This window comes from Solanum lycopersicum, chromosome 11 (genome assembly GCF_036512215.1).
Source record: "Solanum lycopersicum chromosome 11, SLM_r2.1".
Taxonomy (NCBI): Eukaryota; Viridiplantae; Streptophyta; class Magnoliopsida; order Solanales; family Solanaceae; genus Solanum; species Solanum lycopersicum.
In genome coordinates, this window is record NC_090810.1 from 38,475,173 (window position 1) to 38,487,357 (window position 12,185).

Here is a 12,185-nt window from a genome sequence, read left to right on the forward strand (position 1 = left end):
CACTTAGCTGGGGCATGTTCCAATATTTCTGGTCAGCTAGAGGATATTTTCAAACATAGTTAGTTTCAGCTTAATATTGAGTTAAAAACTTCTTTGTATTATACTCATTAATTTTCGTATATCTTAGTTTTAGTATGTGGGTATTCTCCATATTTTCATTTTAATAATGATTTAGCATCCGCATCAGTTTATTATCTTTAATATGCTCACTATCAGGCCAGCAGGGTTAACTTGGGATCACTTGTGGTTCTGGATCCCGTGTCCACGTCTCAGGGGTAGCTCGAGGCGTGACAGAATAATTTTCTAAGGTTTTAGGGTATTTTACGAATTATTTAGTTAATTTAGGAAGATAGAGAAAAGATGATTTATCATAATTTACGTTCTACCACGAAAAGATGATTTATCATAATTTACGTTCTACCACCTATTCCGCCTTGGCGCCGCCAACCTAGAAGCATCTGGACTGCTATGGCGGGATTACGGCCCAGATTTTTCTCGTATTTTTCTTTTCCTAAATAACAACAGTTCGGGTCGTTACAACTAAGTCTAACTTTATGACATATTCCTCTTCCCTAACCAACCAATTGAATACCTATACATCCTCTCATACAATGCCTAAATGAATTCATCACAATACTCGAGTGACAATTATTGTTATATGTACACTTAGCTAACCACAAAGCTATTCCCAATAACCACCAAAGTTGATCGTACACATGTCTGCAACATGTTATCAAGGACTTTGACACAAACACTAGAACGAATTATTTCTCACATAACCATGAATAAGTCGTAAACCAAAACTCGCCACAATTAGAGGTGAACCTGAACCAACCAACACACAATCATTATACCAAAAAATTATAGTTCTTATTAAAATCTCCATCTCAAAACCCGATTTCCCATGAGTTTATAAAAGTTCGGTCTTTAGAAATAAGATACTTTTTGAGGGATATGCTCAAGCATACAAACCCTTCAACAACACTATTGAAATGCTAGATTTTAGTTATTTTGATTGTAGATCACCCTTAAGAACAGTAGAATTAGACCCAATGATCCCCACATTCAAACACACATAATCGTTACATTCTATGACGTTAAGATGAAAATTAAGATCGCCGGACAGCTATAAATACGCAAGATAAATCTTCCATAAATTCTCAAAAGTAAGGTATTGTTACGATCCGATTTTGAAAACTAAAAGGTTTCAAAGCCGATTCCGCAACTTCGGCGAATTTTGCCAAGTTTCTGGAAAATTTTAAAATTTCAGGGAAGTCGCCACTTAATTTTTTAGGAAAAATTAAGAAAACTATTTAAAATGAGTTTTTTGTAAGAAAACATTTTGAATAAAATCAGAGTCGGGTAAGGGTTCAAATAATTCTCTAAGGAAGGGTTTAGGCATCTTAGAGAATCCGCTAACACGTTTAAGATGAAAAACTTAGGAATATTTGTGATTTTTTTTTTAAAATAACGAAAGTCTTTTGATGCTTATACACTCATCTTTAATTGAATTTTTACAAAGAAGACAACTTCATATATTCAAAACTATAACCGGTTATATATATATATATATATATATATATATAAGACTAGCTTAATGAATCCTCTTTCATTACTAACTATGAAGTCTACGTTTTAGTCAAGAAACACATGAGTGAAACATGAAGAAAACAAAGACATGAAATTGGAAGATTACCGGAAAAACATCTCGGAAAATCAGTGAAGAGACAAACCAACAACTCATGCCATTTTCAAAATCGAATCAACAACCCTTAACAAAGATCTTGAACTAACATTCGTTATTTGTATGAATCAGTTGTATAAACACACAATTGAATTCTTATCATTATAGGAACAAGCAAAGGGTTAGGGACGAAATGAACATTCATATTTAAGACCAAATCAGGCGATAAATATGAACTAAACACCAATGGATCCAGGAAATTTTCAACTATACAAAAATAAATAAAACGGTAGTAACAAAATAAGCATTATTAACTACTAAAATGTCAAACCGAAGTCTAATACATGACTACTAAAACAAAGCTAAGCACATATAATAAACAGAAAGCATAGAAGAGCTGGGAATTAAATAAAACAAAGCTAAGAAAAAATTTACATGGTTCAGGGCAGCGAACCGGAACTACGAGTTTGACAGAGACGATTCCACCTCCTCAACTCGAAAAACCACAAAACATTTTTAAATTTTGAACTATGGAACTAAGAATTCCCAAAACCTTTTGGGTACTCTTTGGTCTCCGAATATCCTTCTCCAGAACAGTGAATGGGATGGATTATATAGAAACCCAAAATACCTAAAAAAGGATGAAATATCGATGTGGACGAAACCATTTATTGAAAATTTCTCAATGGATAAGGCTCCAGTTAGCTGGAAACGTACGAACTAGTAAAAATTTCAAAACGAAAGTGAAAAAGAAAAAAACAAAATTGGAAGGATATTTCCGTTGAAGAATGCATTGCTTGAACCTTGAGGTGCCTTTGAGCTCGTGCAATGCACGCGGAGAATACAAATTAAAGAAAAAAAGAGGAAAATGACATATAAAATCGGGAATTAGGGCTCGTTCTTTTTCTAGGTGAATACTGTTGAGAGGATCAAAGAGAGAGGGAGAAGAGTACAACGGTTATTTGGACTGGGTCAGGTGATTTGGGCTTAGTAAAATTGGGTCTTTTCTTTTATTCGGATCTAAATGCTGAGTTCCAAATTGGTTTCAAAGAATATTGGTTCTTGAGTCTTGAAAATAATAAGATGATGATATTTGGAATAAAAACAAATTATGTATTTAATCTATTGACAAGCTTCTTGATTTTACAAAACGTGAAATAATTAACTAATCATCGAAAATAAGACTAATTGTAACACTAATTAAAATTTTGATTAGTTTAACGAAAAATAAGATAAGTATATAGTTAAACATTATTTTTAGACATATTTATAAAATATTTATAAAAAAACCAAAGTCATACACAAAAATTATATGTACGTAAATAAAGAAATATGTAATTGCTTCTAAAAACAAAACAAAATTCTAGCCTTAACACATTTTGGGATTTTTCAAAACAATTATTTCCAATTGTTCAATTTAAGAAGCTTAAAAAATGATGAAATCGTTAAGGGTCAAAATTGGGTGTCAACAACTGCCCCTCGTTTGCTTAGGATCGATGAAAGAGATTCGAGGCAAACGGAATTGACGAATCCAATTTTGTCCGTCCACCAATTCATCTCTTCAGAAAGGTGAATGGTACGGGTTTGAGGAATTTTGGACAGACCCTGATATTGGATTTCCTACATATCCCAGGTTACATGAGACTCAGACTACTTGTAGTTCGATACACTTGATTTTACCGCACGATTTAAAATGAAATGCAAAAGTTATTGTGGTGTCAAAGTATGAAAAACCAGAAATCTCGTGAATAGAGAATTAAGAGGTTCATTGGAGTAAAGTCGATTTTCAATATTGAGCCCACCTACATATCCCTAAACTTAGGGAACCAGACTGTTTGTAGTTCGACTTGGTCGGTTGAAAAGGAAATCTCATATGCAAAAATAACCTTTAGATTAAGGATGAGTGACAAAATAATTGAGCGCGGAAAAGAGGCTTGCAAACATCTCAAATATGAATGTGGGACCCTTCACACCCATAGGTAAGAACTTACATGTACACAATTTCCAAAGCTCTTAGTGCATTGTCACTCGAATTGAAAATTTGCCTCAGGTGAGAGTTGAAAATTTTCACCAAAGGCAACACTGAAACTATTAAACCCAAGAAAATACTCACATGCCTAAGGATAGGAATGTTGTTTGATTGTGGTAAAAGTCGTTCCTCAACTCGCGTCCTAAGAGTTTGACATTCCTATTTGGACTATGCCCCAGTTCGCTGCTAAGAAAAAGTTCCACGCTATGCTGGGTCCTATTTGACGTAGTCCACTTTATGTATTGGAAAGTCTGAAAAAAAGTTGTCAGTGGAAAATGTAACATATATACAAATATAATTTGTGCAAACCTGGTATAACATGTCATACTGAAGGAGATGACGATCCAATTTCAAGTGTAATTCTCTGCAAGGAGGTGGCGATTCAAAATAGTGTGCCAGTTTGAACTATGTGATGATTCAATAATATTATATAACGTGTCACGTTGAAGGAGGTGACTCTCCAATAATAATTAAACGTGTCATTTTGAAGGAAGTGACGCTCCAATGATAATTTTAACGTGTCATTTTGAAGAAAGCGACATTCCAATAAAATAATGTGTCACATTGAAGGAAGTGACTCTCCAATAATAATTTAACGTGTCACTTTGAAGGAAGTGACCAATAATAACTAACATGTCACGTTGAAGGAAGTGACGCTCCAATAATAATTTTAACGTGTCACATTGAAGGAGGTGACACTCCAATAACAATTTTAACGTGTCACATGGAAGGAAGTGACACTCCAATAATAACTTTAACATGTCACGTTTAAGGAAGTGACACTCCAATAATAAGTTTAACGTGTCACATTGAAGGAAGTGGCACTCTAATAATAAATTAACGTGTCACATTGAAGGAAGTGACGCTCCAATAATAAATTAATGTGTCACATTGAAGGAAGTGACTCTCCAATAATAATTTAACGTGTCATATTGAAGTGATTCTCCAATAATAATTTAACATGTCACGTTGAAGGAAGTGACTCTCCAATAATAATTTAACATTCACGTTGAAGGAAGTGACACTCCAATAATGATTTAACGTGTCACGTTGAGGGAAGTGACTCTCCAATAATAATTTAACGTGTCACATTGAAGGAAGTGACACTCCAATAATAATTAACGTTTCACATTGAAGGAAGTGACACTCCAATAATAATACCCTATGATAATGAACATCTCTGGTTGTCATTAAAGCTTTGCCGTCCATGCATTCATTGAAAATTTGTTAGAAAGAATAAATAAATTAATAAATGTCAAGACTTTTGAATGAGTCATGACGATCAAGTAATCATAGAGAACACGAGATTCTAGAAGAACAAATAAAAAGCTTTTAAATTTGAAAGAAGACGCTAAGGACCAACTACGGATCTCAGGAGAGATGTGTTCCTACTTTAAATCTGGAATCTCTTTTAAAGAGAAGATTGATTTGATAAAGGTTATCTTTGAAACTTGAAGTTGAACGGAGATTGTGAGAACTTTGAACTATTTCAGAAAGTTGCCCTTGTTTCCTGTCCAAAGGTACTTAACTGAAATAACTTGCAAGAAAGAAAATGACTGAATCAAGGACATGCCCCAATTTCCTTTAAGGTATGTAGTTTAAAACATTAGGAAGACCTAATCCTTATATAGGATTGCCTATCGTATCTTGCTGGAACAAGAAATCAGGCCTGATTTAGTTCGAACCTGAAACATAAAGGAATTTTTAAAGAATGAAAAATTTGCCTTTAAAAGGGGGGAGATATTTGAAAAATGAAGAAAAAAGCTCTTCAAACAAAATAGAGGATAATCGTCAGTTTGGATTGGATCTTTGGTGTTTGGAATCCTTCATAATAACATTTTGGGATAAAGACTAGTGTGTCTCCATTGTCTGGTGAATGTCTGGGCTGATCTTTTAAAAATCGAAAGGATCTTTTGAAATTTTGACTCCAATTTAGATGTAATTAGTAACAGAATAAAATTAACAAAGTAAAAGATAAGTTTTAAGATGAATTCGTTCGGCTTATATTGGTCTGGATAACATGTTATAGTTTTCGCCATTGTGCAAAGCTATTGCATCTGTGTAAGTCACAATAAATTAAAATAAATTTTTTTAAAAGATGAGTGAGAGTAGAAATCATCTGAGTTATGATGGGTTCATTGTGAATCCAATGATGCCTTGTAATTTTGTAGTTCCTGCATCCAAAGAAAAATTCTTAGTTTTGAGAGACTGATTCGTGTTGGATTTGCGTTGCCATCCTGATGCTCCTTTGCCTTCTGGATCACAAACTTGTTTGGTCTCGAAATGTTGCTTGATGGAATTTTTGAGGACCCTTCTCAAAAATTCTGCTCCAGTTTAAAACATAACATAACTTTTGAACTTTCTGTAGTTTTTAGTTGAATTTTTGAGTGAATCTCAAAAATTCTGCCCCAGTTGTAACTCTGGAGTGATCCTTGATTCTGGATTGAATAAATTTCTCTTCATGATGAATTTGATATCCTCACAAAATTCTTCCCCAATTTTATTATAAAGAGAAATGAATAACTTACGGGGAATATGACCGAGTCGGTGCAGTGCCTACGTATTCCGTTGAGTAGGTTTCAGGTCAAATGTGGTTCAAACTACTGAGGATCAACGATAATAGATAAATATTTAACTAAGGAAATGACCGAGCCCGACATAGGCCTCCTACGTATCTCATTTCTGAGAATTCAGGTCAAACGTAGTTCAAGTACAAGAAAATATTTAAAGGGATAAAAGGGGTGACCCAAGTCGACATAGGCCGCCTACGTATCTCATTCTTGAGAATTAAGGTCGAACATAGTTCATACATATAAAAGATGCTTACAAATCAAAATCCAAACAAACAATCACAAGGGAAACCAAGCAATAAAAGGCGATTATTGGAAAATGAAACAAGCAAAACAAATGCAAGACTTAAAGATGTCAAAAGTGCAATTTTCAGAACAACTTGCTTTTTTGTGCAATTGGTTGTTCCAATAACTATTCCTTATGCTCGGGTAGCGTCGGTAGAGCTTGAACAACTTTTACCACTTTATTGTCAATCTGATCTTGAATTTTGTGTTTGAGGGTGGTACACCTCTCAGTATCATGTCCAACAACTCCTGAATGATAAGCACAACACTTATTTGGATCATACCACTCGGCTGAAGTATTCACAGTCTTGGCTTCCCCTGTATGAAGTGTGCATGCCTCTTTCAATCTCTCAAAAAGTTGAGTCTGTGTCTCACACAATTGAGTGAAAACTCTGAGAGGCTTTTTCTCAAAATTAGGACGAGGTGCATTGTTTCGAGGATTTTGCATTAGTCAGGGAGAACGAAACGTTGTTTGATTGTTGAAAACATAGTATTGCGAATTAGGATAGCCTAGAGACGGTTGACGGTTGTATGAGGTAGATCCTCGAGTAGTTAACATCATGACTTCTTTCTCATTTTTCTTTCCAAAGGAACCAACTTGATACCCCCTAATCAAATTGAGATAAGGTGTAGCTCATTATTCTGACAGTTTCGAGACCATCTTCAATCATTTCTCCAGCCTTAATAACTTCAGCAAATGTCTTTCCACCATAGTCACCATTCGCTCATAGTATTCTGAGTCTTGAGCTTGAATAAAGTCACTGATTATTTCTGATTCCTCCATAGATGGGTGCACCCTAGAAGCTTCTTCCCTCCAACAAATGGCATATTCTCGAAAGCATTCAGTCGACTTTGGTTTTAGCTTGGTAATAGAGATCCTATCAGGAGCGATTTCAACATGAAACTTGTTGTGATCCACAAAAGCATTTGCTAGATCATCCCAAGTACGTAATTTCGTTAGAGTACCAGTCCAATGCTTTTCCAGTAAAACTTTGATTGAATAGTTTGATTCTTATCCCTTCATCGTTTCCAACACCAATCAACTTTTCATAGTAAATTTTCAAGTGAAAGAACGTATTTCCTGATCCACTAAACTTCTCAAACTATGGAATCTTCTTGCTAGGTGGCAACTCAACCTCAGGAAATCTGCACAATTCTTCGTATCTAACACTATGGCTACTATCGAACCCACGAAGACCTCCCATAGTATCCTCCAAGCTTTTCATCTTCTTATTTATCATTTCAGCATCAATTGATTCTCTATCACCCGTAATTTCAACATAGTTATCAACATTTGGGTGGTGAAACTCTGGAGCCTTTGGAGTAGTGACATAAGTGTACAGTGGAGGAGTGTGATGTGTTACCATTGGAGGTTTTGGAGGAGCAAATGTGTACACAAGAGGAGTATCCTGAGTTGAATTAGTGAGTGAAGCACTTTGAGTTTGCTGAAAGGTGGAAAAATGATCTCCTTGATGAAAATCACTCAAAGTCGGATTCACAGGTGGCATGGGCCCCTTTTGGCGAGCATCAGGTGGTTGATACTGAGAAGCAGCTTGGTATTGAGCTACCAGGATATTTAGTTCACCAATTCGTCGTTCTAGATGAGCAATGACTTCCATTGATGATTATGTTGCTATCGAGGCGCTAGGATTGGTCAAGACAGATGAAGTGGGGATCATTTCAGACGAAGCAACTGTGTTGATAGAGGAATCCAATTTTGAACGAGTTCTTTCAATAGTCCAAGTAAGAAATGATGAGTCCGTAGAAATTTCCTTGACCTTAGACCATGTGAAATATGAATATTCTGCCAGCGGATATTTTGGTGAAATGAGCAAGTTTTATTACCAACACAAAATAGTCGCTCCTTTTAAAAAAAAACAACTCAAAAACAAGAGAGTTAGTCCATTAATCAAAATAATCAACCAAAATAACATATAAAACGAAAAACATTTGTTTTGCTTAAAACAAATTATTCCAAAATTTGAGGAGGCGGAGACTTCAAAAGTGATCAAAAGGATAATTTGATCATATGTGAACTCAAATTTGAAGAAAGAAAGGTATTTGAACAAAACAAACTACATGATTTGAGTAAAAATTCAAATGTTCATTTTTTGGAAAGTTCAACTGAAAAGCTCTTTTGAGAAATGAAGATATCTGAAAGTTGACTAGAAACTGACACAAATTTTAGTAACGCCGCTTAGGTAGGTATAAAGAATTTAATTCGATAAATGAGGTCAACGTGAATTCAAATTATGACCTACTAATTTTTAAAGATCAATTGAACCTATAACTTGAGTGATTTTAAACATATTTTGGTAATGGAGTTAGAGTATTTTGGAAGGTTTTGAAAATTGAATTGATGTTCTAAGACATTGGAATGGAATAATGGACCAATTATGCTTAAAGAAAAACTTATGTTATATAAACACAACAAGCACAAAATTTGTAACATTAAACACACAAAAAATATATATCGCCTCCTAACATACATGTGACCTTTTCAGCCAAAGGTAAGTCTAACGTTTGAAGGTTGTGTATATCATTTGTAAATCGTTACATTGCCCCTTAATATTTATACAAAGCTTATGAATAAAATAAATGGGGATATGTAATTAATGAGAGGGAAATAAATATCAGTCCCATGCAGGGGTACAATGGTAAACTAAATTAAGCTTCCATTATCAATCCCAAACTTTTTGATGCTTTTGAGTTTCTTCCGGACGAGGAGGACCTTCTCTTGACTTAAACAAAGAAACTACTTATAAAATAAAAAACCAACCCCAAGGAACAATGCTACGTACAAGACGACATAAATATCCTTCAAATTTAACAAATAGTTGGATGATCGTCTTATATTGACCGGAGGTCAATTAAACACAAGGTGGTCTTCTAATGGACCCAATACACCATGGGTATTGGATAATCTTAGGTAAATGAACCTACAAAATGGTTTTGGCTTAGATCTAACTTAGTTGACTAAAAGTGAGCTTTCTTTATTGTGGATAGGTGACCCAAGCGGACTACTTGGGTTGGGACAATTAACGACCGTTGACTATCCAGTAGTCAACTACATTCGTCAGGGTGCCCCAGAAAAGTTTGGTTGACGAATGATGCGAACCCGCATAATCATCCTTTAAGTAAAAAAAAAAAAAGAAGTGTCGTTTGACGGAATAACTGTTATGCATGCAATGACAGTAATATTCCAAATTTAAACACATACTTGCATAAAGCAACATTTAATTCAAATATGGTTAGCCAAACAATAAAATTCTTTTGGTTAGAACATAGATGAATCCCCAGCGGAAACATCATTCTGTTTACGACCCAATTTCAAAAATTGAAGGGTTTCGAAGCTGATTCCGCAACTTCGGCGAATTTTTTTAAGTTTCTGAAAAATTTTAAAATTTCAGGGAAGTCGCCACTTAATTTTTTTTAGGGAAAATTAAGAAAACCATTTAAAATGAGTTTTTTGTAATAAAACATTTTGAATAAAACCAGAGTCGGGTAAGGGTTCAAATAATTCTCTAAGGAAGGGTTTAGGCATCTTAGAGAATCCTCTAACATGCGGTTGACCAACAGATATTAAAGTTGGCTAATTTTTTTTTAAGATAAAAAACTTAGGAATATTTGTGAATTTTTCTTTAAAAAATAACTAAAGTCTTTTGATACTTATACACTCATCTTATTTCAAGTATGAAATAAGTCAAATGTTAAAGTGTCAATGATAATTTTAACTAAACATTTTATCCGACGTCAATATTTAGAGTTGAAAAATCAACACAATAATTTAAACGTGGATTTGTAAGCTAAATACTAACTACGAAAGAATTATAATTCTCTCGAAGCTTAGTTATCTAACTTAAAAAAGATTTTGAAAATTTTGATATTTTAAGTAAACAACTAACAAAATAAAAGAGTTATTTAAGAACTTCCGAGTATTCATCTAAGTTAGATAAAATAAATGTTAAAAGTTAGAAGCAAATATCACAAAATCATAATATATAATGGAAAAAAACTGTGAATGGAACTTGGACATTAAGTCCAATTGCTGCCGCTGCTGCCCGGATTTGGAGTTTTTAAGTCCGGAAATTTCCAGTTCTAGTCCCTTAAGGGACTGCTGCTGGTTTGGAGGGGTTTTAACTCAAATTTTTGCTCTTCATTTTCGGCCTTTTAAGGCTGCTATTGTTGCTACTTTCTAGGGATTTTAACCCAATAACCTATCTCTCGTTTCCTGATTTCAATGGAAATTGACTCAAGGAGAAACGAATTCAAGGAGGGGAGTCTCTTAAACTCAATAGAAGAGTGTTCATGCGAAACAAAGTAAGAGAAAAGCAGTAAGCAGATAGCTTACATGAATAACCATATGAATAACAATAAACAACTATCAAGCAAAAATACACAAAAATACAAATTGCTATCAGACAAGCCAAATAACCAAAACTACTAACATATTATTTTTTTATGTAAGCAGATAACCAATTCTTTAAAAAAACACTGCCTTGACTCCAACAAAATAAGAAAATGCTCTATGTTGTAACCTTCAAATGTGATTAATGCAAAATTTGTGCATTACCCAAAACTAGTTCATGTGCTTAGTAAATGACATTCAATACAAAGTTCACGCTACCTCAGAACTACTAAAAATCAATTCTTTTGGAAAATTTTGCAACCAACCACAGCCGAATCTCAATTTTTGACCATTCCAAACCTTCTTGCAAGCATATATTCATTTTAAATAACGACACACTAAGTTAACTAAAAATCAAAACTTTACGAGATAGAGAGCAAAGAAAACTAACTAAATCTTAAATAAAAGTCAAGAAAACAAATACCCATTACCTGAAACTACAATCTCCATAAATCTAATCACAACAATTCGGATAGAAACATATATCTAAAATTCAATCACAGAGCTCAAACATACTCCAAAAAAAAAAGAAGAAGAGACAAACCTCTATGTATTGAGTAAAATATCTTAACATATGCACTATTATAACAGAGAATACAAATAAATATCAATACAAATATAGATCCTTGGTAACATAAGCAACTAGTATTTTAAAAGGAAGCGTGAATATTAACAGTAAACTAATGACAAATTCTCGCAATTCGATTAATGGAATTTTTACAAAGAAGACAACTTCATATATTCAAAACTATAACCGGATATATATATATATATATATATATATATATATATATATATATATATATATATGAAGTCTACATTTTAGTCATGAAATTGGAAGATTACCAGAAAAACATCTCGGAAAATCAGTGAAGAGACAAACCAACAACTCATGCCATTTTCAAAATCGAAGCAACAACCCTTAACAGAGAACTTGAACTAACATTCGATATTTGTATGAATCAATTGTGTAAACACATAATTGAATTCTTATCACTATAGGAACAAGCAAAGGGTTAGGGCCGAAATGAACATTAATATTTAAGACCAAACCAGGTGATAAATATAAACATAACACCAAAGGATCTAGGAAATTTTCAACTATACAAAAATAAATAAAACAGTAGGAACAAAATAAACATTATTAACTACTAAAAGGTCAAACCGAAGTCTAACACATGACTACTAAAACAAAGCTAAGAACATATA